Source organism: Coregonus clupeaformis, chromosome 12 (assembly GCF_020615455.1).
Source record: "Coregonus clupeaformis isolate EN_2021a chromosome 12, ASM2061545v1, whole genome shotgun sequence".
Taxonomy (NCBI): Eukaryota; Metazoa; Chordata; class Actinopteri; order Salmoniformes; family Salmonidae; genus Coregonus; species Coregonus clupeaformis.
The window spans coordinates 42,645,725-42,661,645 of NC_059203.1; positions in this window are offsets into that span (position 1 = coordinate 42,645,725).

The window sequence follows — 15,921 nt, forward strand, 5'->3', positions numbered from 1 at the left end:
GCTCCCACAGGGCACGTAACCGATGTTGCTCTTCAGAGGCGAAAAGGGAAATAGCTCAAAAGCTAAGGACCTATAGGACATAGCCATGACCTTTTGGGCGATTGCTGCATTTGGACGCAACGTCGCCTTAGAGTCACCTGGGGGCGAACTGAGTACCGGCCACCGCCATGAGGAGGTTTTGTAGGAGAGGATCTTCAGGCTGAAAACGGGGCCGCACACAGTGCCACCAAAACCAGCGCCAAGTCCCATGTGGGCGCAACAGGTTTAGAGACTGGTCTCAGATGACGTAGACCTTTCAGGAAGCTCACAACCAGGGGATGGGCCCCCGGTGAGGCTCCATCAATTCCCACATGATCCGCTGAGATAGCAGTCATGTACACTTTTTTAACATGGAGAATGGCTGCCCCTGCTCGAAAAGCTCCTGTAGGGATAAAGATGTCCCTCACAGAGCACTGAAAAGGAATAAGTCCTTTGTCTTGGCACCAGAGCTCAAACGCTTGGCACTTATACGCATACAGCCCTTGCAGACTGAATGGTAGCAATAACATTCGGAGGTAAACCTCTAGCCTTCAGACTGGCCTTCTAAGGAACCCATAGGAACCAAATCTCCGGCCTTGCTTGCCAAACCTGCCTGTGCGCCTGGGACAACAGGTCCCTGCGCAATGGGAGTTGTGATGGGTCCCCGCCTAAAAGGCGAATTATCTCCACGAACCAAGGCTGCCGGGGCCAACGAGGAGCTACAAGAATCAATGATAAGCCCTCCCGGCTCGCCCTCTCCAACATGGGCTGAATCAGAACCACTGGCGGAAATGCGTAAAGGAGGGTCCGAGGCACTGGTGCGCCAGAGCATCCGTTCCCATCGAGAAAAAATAGACAACACTGCACGTTTTCTTGCAATGCGTATAGATCTACGTCGGCCTTGCCAGAAATGTCACATACCTGGGAGACTACCCAGGGGTGTAGCCTCCACTCCTGAGAGAGAGGGTTCCACCTGGATAAAATTTCTGCATCCGAGTTGAGGCAAACGGGGACATGCGTCACCCAAAGTGAGAGCATGTGCACACTGCTCCCCATCAATAGGGAGCGAGTCAAGGTTAGGAGTGAGAGAGACAGAGTCTCTCCCCGTCTGTTGATACATGCCAACACTGACATATTGTCGGTTCTGACCAGCACAAGCTAGACTGCGAGATGCGAGATGCGTCCAGGTGAGTGGCAAGAACTCAAATCAAATCAAATTGTATTTGTCACATGCACCGAATACAACAGCTGTAGACCATACAGTGAAATGCTTACTTACAAGCCCTTGACCAACAATGCAGTTTTAAGAAAAATAAGTGTTAAGTAAAAAAAGAGATAAGTAAAAAATAACAAATAAAAAGAAATAACAAATAATTAAAGAGCAGCAGTAAAATAACAGTAGCGAGGCTATATACAGGGGGTACCGGTACAGAGTCAATGTGCAGGGGCACAGGTAGTCAAGGTAATTGAGGTAATATGTACATGTAGGTAGAGTTAAAGTGACTATGCATAGATATTAAACCAGAGAGTGGCAGCAGCGTAAAAGAGGGGGGGTAGAAGCTGTCTACTGACTTGTTACAACTTCCGTTTTACGCACAACGTGATTTCGTCCCTTTGTCACCAAGAGAAAGGGGTCGTGTTTCAATTCTACAAAACTATATATCATTTTTTATGTTGAGAGCTTAGATGAGACCAACATTGCTGAAATCGCTAGACTGTCCCCTTTCATTTGCCGTCTTCCAGGCTGAGCTCCGTCGATCAGAAGGAGAGCAAATCGATTATTTGACCGGATAAGCCAGAAAATGTGACATCACACTCCCTATGCAATGATGGGGTGTGAAACCTGACACTTCAAGCAGACAGATGGGGCTTTCTGGCACTATAAGGTACTGGACCCTGCAAAGTTCACAGAGCGTTTTGTGTGTGTGTGTCTTGGGGGGAATGGGAAGAGTGTTTGATGGCTTGTGATGAAATATGACAGCTGTGGATTGGTCAGTTTCTGTTTGACTATCTGTAAAAGCGTTTTGATTTGATGCATCTGTTCCACCGCTCCAGCCCTTCAGCTGTTGCCAGTCTTAACTCTCTTTGATCTCTTCTGATTCTCCATTTGGGAGGAGGTGCTCTGGCAACTCACAGTTATCTGGAACAGTGACAGACTGTGCACATGTTCCCACCGAACTAATCTCTCTATGTGTGTCATACTGGGGTGGGCTCTGGATCTGAGCCAGTACTTCATGCACCTGTGGGGCTGTTCATGGGACAGAGGCAGTGGTACAAGATGGACAGCTTCCTAAGTGAACCTATCGATTCCACTCTATCAATAAAATGTTCAATTGTATTGACACATTATGTACTCTCCTACATACAGAAATCTGTGTTTTGGCAAGTTATTACTGGCACCAATGTTTGTCATCAAGTCAAATCCTAGGAAAAATGAAAGCTTCATGTGGGCCAGTAATAATGTACCAAAACAGTATATTTCTCAACACACTGTCTCTATTTGCTTACGCTCAAACTGACAATCCCTGACAAGAGGACAAACATTTACATTGTTCCTTTCACAATACTCTCCCATTGCCTCCAGCAACTGTTCAACATCCCCTTGCACCTACTCTGGGAAAATACACTCAGGTTCATTCCTCACATGGATCGAGTCCTCGGAATTAGAAGGTTCTATCTGACATTTTGGTCAAAATTCTGTTATTCACATAGTTGCTCTTTAGATGGTCTTTCACATGAGATATGTCAGATTTTGAGAAAAAGTGAATTTACGATGAAAATACTGAAAATTAGAAAGTTCTCACACATTGCTGGGTTTCCAATAAAAAAATTATTGCATGTAAGGTGATGTACTTGAGTCAGTTCTGAGATCTGGGACTTGAATAATGCTCCGTATCTCAAAACTATATTTTGCAGATAGAACCTTATAATTCCAAGTCATTTATTATGTCATAGTCATAGGTTATGGCCCTCTTTTGCAATTATTTACATTTTTTTCACCACTTTTGCAGATGCATGCCCATAACCTCTGCTCTTTCTGTCAAAAATAAATAAATACAGGTACCTTGGAGCATCTTTAAGGCCCATTGGAGAGTCAAAGGCCTGTACAGAATCCTCCCATGGCCTTCAACCACGGCATAGCTAGATGCGCTCCTGAGAGCGCCCATAGGCCCACGTCCAGCTCTTCCGTGGCCAGTCAGCAGGTAGGAGAAGGAAACACAGAGGAGAGGCGCAGGCCCGTGCACAGCACCCCCATGAGTACTGACTTCAATAGGGAGGGCCGCTTCAATGGGGGTGATGGTCCGAAGACCAAGCTGGCTACATTCGAGGGGAAGGAGGACTGGGGGTCGTTTATAATTCCTTTTGAATGTCTAGCACGAAAATACTACTGGAACTCAGGAGAAAAACTTGACAGGCTGCACGAGTGTCTAAGGAGTCATGCCATCCATTTTGTGTGCTCCCTCCCAGAGTACGTTAGGGAGGACTACGACCAGCTGGTCGCACACCTGCAGACCAGGTTTGGTCAGAAGGAACCACCCATGACTGTGAGAAGGAAGCTGGGGGGGGGGGCATTTCAGAAGACTCAAGGTCTCCTAGCCCCGCCCCATCCAGAGCTCCAGACAGCGACCCAACTCCAGACCTCACCACCATGAACAAGGACAAAGTCCTGAGTCTAGAGTGAGCTGCTAGTCGAGGCCCAAGCCTTCAGATCGCAGTCCAAGTAAATGGGGTCACTATAAACGCCATCGTGGGCACCGGTGCAGAGCCCACAGTCATCTCGGAGCAAACCTACAAGCTGCTCCCCGTCCAAAGCAATGTATGTCTCTCCAAAGCTAGCCTTGGCTACGCAGAGTCAGGAAAAGAGATGTCATCCATCAGTGGGCTCAAGGTAGAGTTCAAAATAGGGCTCAAAGAAATGGACTGGGATGTGAATGTGGCCCCAATCAACGATGCCTTACTCCTGGGACTTGATTTCCAGATGTGGCCATCCACACAAGTGGCATTGTCTACATTGATGGAGAGGCAGTTCCGGCGCAGATCGTGGAGCAGGCCCAGACTACTCTGTCGCTAGAGTCACACTGGAGACAGACACCATCATCCCTCCTGAGTGTGAGTGCTTAATCTGGGGAACGGTTGACACTCCCAAGCCTTGTGTTCCCTCCATCTTAGAACCAGTGAACATCGCTGAGGATGTCTCATCTGGCAGTGTCAAAACTGCACTTCCCAACGGCATGTGTCTTGGAATTCTGATTGAGGTGTATCCTAAACCCCACAAACTCCAGCCTCAGACCAGCTTAACACACCGCGAAACAGACATGGAGCAAGGAGGAAAGAACTCCCCCTCACAAATAGAAACAGTGCCCGTCCCCCAGGCCAGCATCGGGAGGGTGCAAACCCTCAGTGCACTGGACCGTCCGGAGGTTCTTCAACTCCTCTATGCCTCCTCCAGTGAGGCCCTGAGCACAGAGCAACAGGAATGGTTTACTGCTTTGCTGATGCAGTTTAAAAGCCTGTTTGCCTCCAGTGACACAGATCTGGGCCACTTCTGGAGTGTTCGAGTACTCCAGAATGCCTTTTGGATTGTGCAATGCTCCAAGCACTTTCCAGAGGGCAATGGAGCTGGTGCTACGTGGACTCCAGTGGGAGACACTCCTGATCTACCTCGACGACATCATCATCTTGGGCAACAACATCGACCAAAGCCTAGGCAGACTTAATGGAAGTGTTCGAACATCTCCACAGCTATGGCCTGAAACTGAAACCCTCCAAGTGCCACCTTCTCAAAGAGTAAGTTCTGTTCCTAGGACACATCATACATGGAGACAGTATCCGCACTAACCCAAAACTGTTAAAGGATGTTCAGGACTGGTCCCCCCCAAACACAGTCAAGGAGGTGCAATCCTTCAATGGCCTCTGTAACTACTACAGGAAGTTTGTTCCAGCTTTCGCAGAGATGGCACACCCTTTGAATGAGCTCCTTAAAAAAATATACAAAGTTCCAGTGGACTGAAGTGCACCAGCATGCCTTTGAGTGCCTCAAGCATGCCCTTACCACCACTCCTGTCCTGTCATACCTAGCAGGAAGATTCATTCTGGACACAGATGCTTCTAACTGGAGCGTGGGAGCTGTCTTGTCGCAACAGCAGTGGGGGGAAGAAAAGGTAATTTCCTATGCAAGCTGTCACCTAACTCCTGCACAGCAGCGCTACTGTGTAAGCTTCTCGCCATCGACCGCTTTACTTGTCAGTTCCCCCAGTACCTCCTGGGGCAAAAGTTTCTTGTTCAGACTGATCACAGTAGCCTCACATGGCAGTTCAGATTCAAGCCTGAAGGACAGCTGGCGAGGTGGCTGGAGGAACTGAGCCAGTATGACTTCGAGCTGCAAAACAGAGCTGGTCACCAGCACTGAAACGCAGATGCATGTCACGACCCTCCTCAAAGTGGCCACCTAGGAGAAGGAAATACTCTCCAGTGGCTCAGGCAATGATATCACTGGCATGGAATGGGTGGAGATGCCCGCCCCTTCATCCAGAAATGCTCCATCTGTCAAGCAAAGAAAACAGCCAGTAACTCAACGAAGGCAAAACTACAGAACTACCAGGCAGGATCAACCATGGAGCGCTTACAGCTAGATGTCCTTGGCCCCCTTCCTGTATCTCAAGATGGAAAAAAGTACATCCTGGCAATCATTGATCAATTCACATGCTGGGTCAAGGCCTACCCACTCCCAGACCAATGTGCAGAGAGCACAGCAAAAGCTCTGGTCATGGAGTTCATTGCTCACTTCGGGAGTCCCCTAAACCCCACACAGATCCAGGAAGAAACTTCAAAAGCTTCCTGTGCCGCCTACTGCAGATAACAAAAACAAGAACCACACCTTACCATCCATCCTCAAATAGTCAGGTAGAGCGCATTAATCGCACGCTCCTGCAGATGATCCGCTGCTACGTCGACGAGAATCTAAAGAACTGGGACCAGCACTTACCCCTACTCACTGCTGCCTACCTCAGCGTCCCACGTTCTACAACGGGGTTCACACCCAACAGAATGATGCTGGGCAGAGAGGTGTATCAACCACAGGACATCTGGTTTCACACAGCAGAACTGCAAAACAAGCAAAGAGACATACCTACCTTTGTGGACAACCTTCAAACACAGCTGAAAGAGACCCATGAAGCTACCCGCCAGCATCTTTGAGCAGCACAGGTCCTGCAGAAGAAAGCGTATGACCTACGTGCTAAGGAGAAAACCTACAAACTGGGAGATTTGGTGTACATGTGGGACAGCACCAAAAATAAAGGACTATGCCCTAAGCATAGTGGTGAAAAGGACATTCACATTCACCTTTAGTTAAGTTACTTACTTGTACAGTCAAAAAAAAAATATCACAAAAAATTATAATAAGAGAGAAGAGATACAGTACTTACCTTATTTGCTGTTACTACTGATGACACTCAAATGTTTGAAATGCATTTTGCTTAAGTTGAACTTTTACCAGTACATTGGGGGAAAAAAGTATTTAGTCAGCCACCAATTGTGCAAGTTCTCCCACTTAAAAAGATGAGAGAGGCCTGTAATTTTCATCATAGGTACACGTCAACTATGACAGACAAATTGAGATTTTTTTTCTCCAGAAAATCACATTGTAGGATTTTTTATGAATTTATTTGCAAATTATGGTGGAAAATAAGTATTTGGTCACCTACAAACAAGCAAGATTTCTGGCTCTCATAGACCTGTAACTTCTTCTTTAAGAGGCTCCTCTGTCCTCCACTCGTTACCTGTATTAATGGCACCTGTTTGAACTTGTTATCAGTATAAAAGACACCTGTCCACAACCTCAAACAGTCACACTCCAAACTCCACTATGGCCAAGACCAAAGAGCTGTCAAAGGACACCAGAAACAAAATTGTAGACCTGCACCAGGCTGGGAAGACTGAATCTGCAATAGGTAAGCAGCTTGGTTTGAAGAAATCAACTGTGGGAGCAATTATTAGGAAATGGAAGACATACAAGACCACTGATAATCTCCCTCGATCTGGGGCTCCACGCAAGATCTCACCCCGTGGGGTCAAAATGATCACAAGAACGGTGAGCAAAAATCCCAGAACCACACGGGGGGGACCTAGTGAATGACCTGCAGAGAGCTGGGACCAAAGTAACAAAGCCTACCATCAGTAACACACTACGCCGCCAGGGACTCAAATCCTGCAGTGCCAGACGTGTCCCCCTGCTTAAGCCAGTACATGTCCAGGCCCGTCTGAAGTTTGCTAGAGTGCATTTGGATGATCCAGAAGAGGATTGGGAGAATGTCATATGGTCAGATGAAACCAAAATAGAACTTTTTGGTAAAAACTCAACTCGTCGTGTTTGGAGGACAAAGAATGCTGAGTTGCATCCAAAGAACACCATACCTACTGTGAAGCATGGGGGTGGAAACATCATGCTTTGGGGCTGTTTTTTCTGCAAAGGGACCAGGACGACTGATCCGTGTAAAGGAAAGAATGAATGGGGCCATGTATTGTGAGATTTTGAGTGAAAACCTCCTTCCATCAGCAAGGGCATTGAAGATGAAACGTGGCTGGGTCTTTCAGCATGACAATGATCCCAAACACACCGCCCGGGCAACGAAGGAGTGGCTTCGTGAAGAAGCATTTCAAGGTCCTGGAGTGGCCTAGCCAGTCTCCAGATCTCAACCCCATAGAAAATCTTTGGAGGGAGTTGAAAGTCCGTGTTGCCCAGCGACAGCCCCAAAACATCACTGCTCTAGAGGAGATCTGCATGGAGGAATGGGCCAAAATACCAGCAACAGTGTGTGAAAACCTTGTGAAGACTTACAGAAAACGTTTGACCTGTGTCATTGCCAACAAAGGGTATATAACAAAGTATTGAGAAACTTTTGTTATTGACCAAATACTTATTTTCCACCATAATTTGCAAATAAATTCATAAAAAATCCTACAATGTGATTTTCTGGATTTTGGTCTGTCATAGTTGACGTGTACCTATGATGAAAATTACAGGCCTCTCTCATCTTTTTAAGTGGGAGAACTTGCACAATTGGTGGCTGACTAAATACTTTTTTTCCCCACTGTATGTTTGTTCAGATTAGGGAAAATTGTTAGTTATTGTGGATGCTGAAGGGACTCAGCACTGCTGGAGGGAGGTGGTGTTGTAAGTGGAGATCCCGCCTACACAGATATTGTTTGAGTGATGGCTTACCAGCCAATTACGTGAGAGTTGTTCAGTCATATTTGTTGCGCGCTGGTTTAAGCTTCAGATTTTAACTGTACGTATTGCCCCAGCACGGAACCAAGCTAGTTCTCGTGTTGGAGCTAGTTGGTCTAAGTGCAATGTATTATTTACAAGTTGGTAATAAAACACCCAAAGAGACAAGGTTGTTGTGGCCTTCTTTCCACGCCTCCAAGCAATGAGGAGTTGGAGTTGACAGGGGTCCAGGATCATTGATCTAACTACAGTACAGTAGCTAGCTACCATTAGCCAACAACTGTAGTAAAGCCAACAGAAGACGGCTGGTCAACTCCACAGGAGCACACACAACAATATAGTGTATTTGTCATTTTAGTGAACTATTACTTTAATAAATGTATGGTGAACATTAATTAATGTGTTTGATGACGTGGTTCGATGTTAGGAAGGATAATATATTTATTGAATAACTAAATGGCTTTACTTTTCTATTGAACCTTTTGACTTAACCCAGATTGACATCTGAGATTTACAAGGTTCTATCTGCAATTCCACCCCCCTAAAAAACACATTTACCAATGTCCCAGGATTTTAATACTCTGCACTTTAAGTACCTTTAAGGTTATGAAAGAGGAATTCCCTACAAAACAGTTGTCAGATCTGGCATGTGAAAACTTTGATGCTCAATACCTCACATCTAGACTTTATAACCTTATAATTCCAAGGTCAAGAAAAGTTAAGTTGCTGATATCAGTTTGTAGAGTAGACTGCAGAGCCTAGTCTTGACAGGCTGCTTTAAATAGGTTTTGAACAAGTTATTTGAGATGTAAAGGCTGGATGAAGAGTTTCGATTAATTTACATCAATTAAAGAATAGAAAGCTGAATTATATATTTGTAAATATATTTCACTTCCTTGGATGGGGATCCACATAATCCTGAGTTCACCATTGTTTACTTTATATCAATAACATTCGTTAGAACAGGGGTCTCCAACAGGTCGATCGTGAGCTACCAGAAGCTCGCAGCACACCTATGAGTAGCTAGCCAAACAATTCAGAAACTACATTACATTTTCAAGTGTTCCACCGCAAACTGTCATAAACAAATGTCACAATTATCAAACACCCCAAGCTCCCAGCTAATATCTAATCAACCCAACTTTGGCATGATCCCACCCCTGGTTAGCCACTATTGGCTTATCAAGCCAAACCTAACACAATATCTGACAACTAATTTCAAGCAATATTGCCCCTGTCTGTCTGTGTAGTGCGCGCGTTTGTTATCACTCCGTGTGTAACCTGTTGATGTGATGACAGAAATACTTTCCCCAAAACCTTCTCAATTAAATGTTAACTGCAAAGTAGGCTTACCTGGCAGAAGTATATCATTAGTAAGTATATCATTTGTATCTATTATTTACAGTGGCGATTTTAGCATGTAAATCTTGGTGGGGCAAACTCCCTTTTTTTTGTTGGTGCATGCCAGCAAAGCCACTACACAACACACCACAACACTAAACAATACATTAATTGCACTATAACGGTGACAAACAGTGCCCACAAACTGTTAGGGCCTACATAAAGCTGTCCCAACAGCAGAGCTTTCTTTTCAGCACCATGGAGTGAATCCTTACCACCACTACACCTGGCTATCAGAGGAGCCTTGTCTGGCATCGAAACAGTTCATTCAGCCTCATTTACTGCCTTTTTAAAAACATAGCTGATATGGCTGACTTGCTTAAACAAATGTGGTTTCTACAGACAATTGAGATGTACAAACTATGGCATAAGCGAAACGACGAGCGTATAAGAGGCAATCCGTAATTTCAATTAAGACATTAATGAGCGAGCTTAGACGGACGTAGTCAATATAACTTTTTGTTCAGCACTTTTTAAATGTACAGCGACAGAATTCAGAACATGGGCCATTCTTACAGTATTCTCCCTCTACACCAAGTCAGAACCGTAGGATAAATAAAGGGGGCATATAAGCAGATAATGAAAGCTCTTACAATATTCAATGATTACATTTCTCTAAAACAGGCTATAGGCTACATGTGCATCACCAAGTCAGAACAGTAGGCTAAGTTATGAGAGGGAAAGGGACAACATTATTAGGGTGAGGCACATGGGCTACAGCTTACTACACAACATACACTTAGTATTACTTTCTTAGCTACAGTATACATATCTCCCTAGCATATTACATTGTTTATGCAGAAGCATGCAAGACATTTTTGGACTCACCTTGTCGTGCTCACTTGAACATGAAGGTGGCTCGGCGGTCCTTCTTGTGGGCAAATTTTGTCATCAAAGTCTGGCATCCTCTGGATTTATGGTGCTTTCAAGACAACTGGGAACTCTGAAAAAAACAAGGTCGAATCATGATGTCAGTGATCTTCAGGTCGGAGCTCTAGAAAGAAGCCTGAGTTCCCAACTTGGAATTCCAAGTTGGATGACTGTTCAAAATGTATTTTCCCAGTTGGAGCTCGTTTTTTTCAGAGTTCCCAGTTGTCTTGAACTCACTGAAGTCTGAGATTTCCCAGTTCCGAGTTTCCAGTTGTTTTGAACACAGCATAAATCATGCTGGATTGACAGCATGGCCAATGTATTCAACCTTTTTCTGGCCCATGGCATGTGAATGTTTATCCTTTTAAGTTTGGAAAAGAGACCCTTAAACTCAGACTTGGACCACACACCCAGTCCACTGAATAGCAGGCTAGTGATTGCTTTGCAATGCTTGCAGTTAGCCACTGATTGCTTCCAAACCACTCATTGTTGAATGAGCCTACCAGACAAGCTAAATGCCTTCTATGCTCGCTTCGAGGCAAGCAACACTGAACCATGCGTGAAAGCCCCAGCTGTTCCGGACGACTGTGTGATCATGCTCTTAGTAGCCGATGTGAGTAAGACCTTTAAACAGGTTAACATTCACAAGGTCGCAGGGCCAGACAGATTACCAGGACGTGTACTCAGAGCATGCGCTGACCAGCAGGCAAGTGTCTTCACTGACATTTTCAGCCTCTCCCTGACCCAGTCTGTAATACCTACAGTGAGGGAAACAAGTATTTGATCCACTGCTGATTTTGTACGTTTGCCACTGACAAAGACATGATCAGTCTATAATTTTAATGGTAGGTTTATTTGAACAGTGAGAGACAGAAAACAACAAAAAAATCCAGAAAAACGCATGTCAAAAATGTTATAAATTGATTTGCATTTTAATGAGGGAAATAAGTATTTGACCCCTCTGCAAAACATGACTTAGTACTTGGTGGCAAAAGCCTTGTTGGCAATCACAGAGGTCAGACATTTCTTGTAGTTGGCCACCAGGTTTGCACACATCTCAGGAGGGATTTTGTCCCACTCCTCTTTGCAGATCTTCTCCAAGTCATTAAGGTTTCGAGCCTGACGTTTGGCAACTCGAACCTTCAGCTCCCTCCACAGATTTTCTATGGGATTAAGGTCTGGAGACTGGCTAGGCCACTCCAGGACATTAATGTGCTTCTTCTTGAGCCACTCCTTTGTTGCCTTGGCCATGTGTTTTGGGTCATTGTCACACTGGAATACCCATCCACGACCCATTTTCAATGCCCTGGCTGAGGGAAGGAGGTTCTCACACAAGATTTGACGGTACATGGCCCCATCCATCGTCCCTTTGATGCGGTGAAGTTGTCCTGTCCCCTTAGCAGAAAAACACCCCAAAGCATAATGTTTCCACCTCCATGTTTGACAGTGGGGATGTTGTTCTTGGGGTCATAGGCAGCATTCCTCCTCCTCCATACACAGCGAGTTGAGTTGATGCCAAAGAGCTCGATTTTTGTCTCATCTGACCACAACACTTTCACCCAGTTCTCCTCTGAATCATTCAGATGTTCATTGGCAAACTTCAGACGGGCATGTATATGTGCTTTCTTGAGCAGGGGAACCTTGCGGGCGCTGCAGGATTTCAGTCCTTCACGGCGTAGTGTGTTACCAATTGTTTTCTTGGTGACTATGGTCCCAGCTCCGTGTAGTTCTGGGCTGATTCCTCACTGTTCTCATGATCATTGCAACTCCACAAGGTGAGATCTTGCATGGAGCCCCAGGCCGAGGGAGATTGACAGTTCTTTTGTGTTTCTTCCATTTGCAAATAATCGCACCAACTGTTGTCACCTTCTCACCAAGCTGCTTGGCGATGGTCTTGTAGCCTATTCCAGCCTTGTGTAGGTCTACAATCTTGACCCTGACATCCTTGGAGAGCTCTTTGGTCTTGGCCATGGTGGAGAGTTTGAAATCTGATTGATTGATTGCTTCTGTGGACAGGTGTCTTTTATACAGGTAACAAGCTGAGATTAGGAGCACTCCCTTTAAGAGTGTGCTCCTAATCTCAGCTCGTTACCTGTATAAAAGACACCTGGGAGCCAGAAAACTTTCTGATTGAGAGGGGGTCAAATACTTATTTCCCTCATTAAAATGCAAATCAATTTCTAACATTTTTGACATGCGTTTTTCTGGATTTTTTTGTTGTTATTCTGTCTCTCACTTTTCAAATAAACCTACCATTAAAATGATAGACTAATAATTTCTTTGTCAGTGGGCAAACGTACAAAATCAGCAGGGGATCAAATACTTTTTTCCCTCACTGTACATGTTTCAAGCAGACCACCATAGTTCATGTGCCCAAGAACGCCAAGGTAACCTGTCTAAATGACTATCGCCCTGTAGCACTCACATCTGTAGCCATGAAATGCTTTGAAACGTGGGGCATGACCCACATCAACACCATCATCCCCAACCTCGTCTCAGAGCATTTGGTATTATTCTGTACGTAAATCTGAGACACTGCATTTAGTATGATATGTTACGTTCTGTATGGTATGTATTAATTTGTGGATGTCCATCACCTACTTCGTTTTATATGATAAGAATTACAATTCCTATTATATGTTACGAATTAGCAAAATGTACAATATGTTACGTATTTGCAAAATGTAAAATATGTTACGTATTTGCAAAACGTACTATATGTTACGAATTTGCTAACTGTATGATATATTACAAATTCTAGCTAGGTGGCTAGCTGGCTAATGTTAGCTAGGCTACGGGTTAGGGTTAGGGATTAGGGTTAAGGTTAGGGTTAAGTTTAGGAGTTAGGTTAAAGGGTTATGGTTAGGGGAAGGGGAAGGGTTAGCTAAAAGGATTAGTGTTAGGTGAAGGGTTAGCTAAAAGGGTTATGGTTAGGGGGAGTGCTAGCTAACATGCTAAGTAGTTGCAAAGTAGCTAAAAAGTAGTAAGTAGTAAAAGTTGTAAGTAGTAAAAGTTGCTAAAATGCTCAAATTGTCCGTGATGAGATTCAAACTCGCAACCTTTGCGTTGCTAGAAGTTTGCGTTATACGCTGACACATCCACCCCAACCAACTACCCTACTTTCGTTTTTTGCCTTAGGTAACCATCTGTCTTATGTAACCATACCAAGAGTAACATATCATACTAATTTGAGTGTCCTGGATGTAAGTTTACTATGTTACGTGAAGTCTGTGAGACCAGGCTGTCATCCCAGACACCCTGGACCCACTCCAATTCCTACACCGCCCCAATAGAACCACAGATGATGCAATCTCTATTGCACTCCACACTGCCGTTTCCCACGTGAACACCAATGCTGTTCATTGACTACAGCTCAGCGTTCCATAACATAGTGCCCTCCGAGCTCATAACTAAGCTAAGGACCCTGGGATTGAACACCTACCTCTGCAACTGCATCCTAGACTTTCTGACGGGACACCCCCAGGTGGTGAGGGTTGGCAACACATCCGCCACGCTGACCCTCAACACGGGGCCCCTCAGGGCTGCGTGCTTAGTCCCCTCCTGTACTCCCTGTTCACCAACGACTGCGTGGCTGCGCATGTCTCCAACTCCATCATTAAGTTTGCCGACGATGCGACGGTGGTAGGCCTGATCTCCGACGACGATTAGACAGCCTGTAGGGAGGAGGTCAGAGACCTGGCAGTGTAGTGCCAGGACAACAACCTCTCCCTCAACATCAGCAATATAAAGGAGCTGATCGTGGACAACAGGAAACAGAGGGCCGAGCACGCCCCCATTCACATCGACAGGGCTGTAGTTGAGCAGGTCGAGAGCTTGAAGTTCCTCGGTATCCACATCACTAAGGATCTATCATGGTCCAAACACACCAACACAGTCGTGAAGAGGTAACGACAACGCCTCTTCCCCCTCAAGAGGCTGAAAAGATTTGGCATGGGCCCTCAGATCCTCAAAAAGTTACACAGCTGCACCATTGAGAGCATCTTGACTGGCTGCATCACAGCTTGGTATGGCAACGGCTTGGTATCCGACCGCAAGGCGCTACAGAGGGCAGTGCGTACGGCCCAGTACATCACTGTGGCCGAGCTCCCTGCCATCCAGGACCTCTATACCGGACGGTGTCAGAGGAAGGCCCTAAAAATTGTCAAGGACTCTAGCCACCCAAGTCATAGACTGTTCTCTCTGCTACTGCACGGCAAGCGGTACGATGCACCAAGTCTGAAACCAACAGAACCCTGAACAGCTTCTACCCCCAAGTCATAAGACTGCTAAATAGTTAGTCCAGGTAGCAATTTGGTCCAGGTGGCTACTATACCGAACAAAAATATAAACGCAACATGCAACAATTTCAAAGATTTTACTGAGTTACAGTTCACATAAGGAAATCATTCAATTGAAATAAATGAATTAGGACCTAATCTATGGATTTCACATGACTGGGCAGGGGTGCAGCCATAGGTGGGCCTTGGAGGGCATAGGCCCACCCACGTGCCAGCCAGGCCCAGTCAATCAAAATGAGTTTTTCCCCCACAAAATAACTTTATTACAGACAGAAATACTCCTCAGCAGCCCCCCCCCCCATCCCTCCTTAGACGATCCCACAGGTGGAGAAGCCGGATGTGGGGGTCCTGGGCTGGCGTGGTTACATGTGGTCTGAGGTTGTGATGCCGGTTGGACTTACTGCCAAATTCTCTAAAACGACGTTGGAGGCAGCTTATTGTAGAGAAATGAACATTAAATTCTCTGGCAACAGCTCTGGTGGACATTCCTACAGTCAGCATGCCAATTGCACACTTCCTCAGAACTTGAGACATCTGTGGCATTGTGTTGTATGACAAAACTGCACATTTTAAAGTGGCCTTTTATTGTTCCCAGCACAAGGTGCACCTGTGTAATGATCATGCTGTTTAATCAGCTTCTTGGCAAAGGAGAAATGCTCACTAACAGGGATGTAAACAAATGTGTGCATAACATTTGAGAGAAATAAGCTTTTTGTGCATATGGAACATTTCTGGGATTTTTTCTTTCAGCTCATGAAACATGGGACCAACACTTTACATGTTGCATTTATATTTTTGTTCAGTGTATTGACCCTTTATGCACTAACTTTTTTGACTCATCACATATGCTGCTGCTACTGTTTACTATCTGGCACTTTATTCCTAGTTATATGTACACTGTAACTCAGTAAAATCTTGGTGCATGTTGCGTTTATATTTTTGTTCAGTGTACATATCTACCTCAATTTCCTTGTACCCCTGCACATCGACTCAGTACTGGTACCCCTTGTATATAGCTAAGTTATCGTTAATCATTGTGTATCTATTATTACTTTTGTTATTATGTGTTTTACTTTTCTATTATTTCTGTATTTTCTTTCTCTC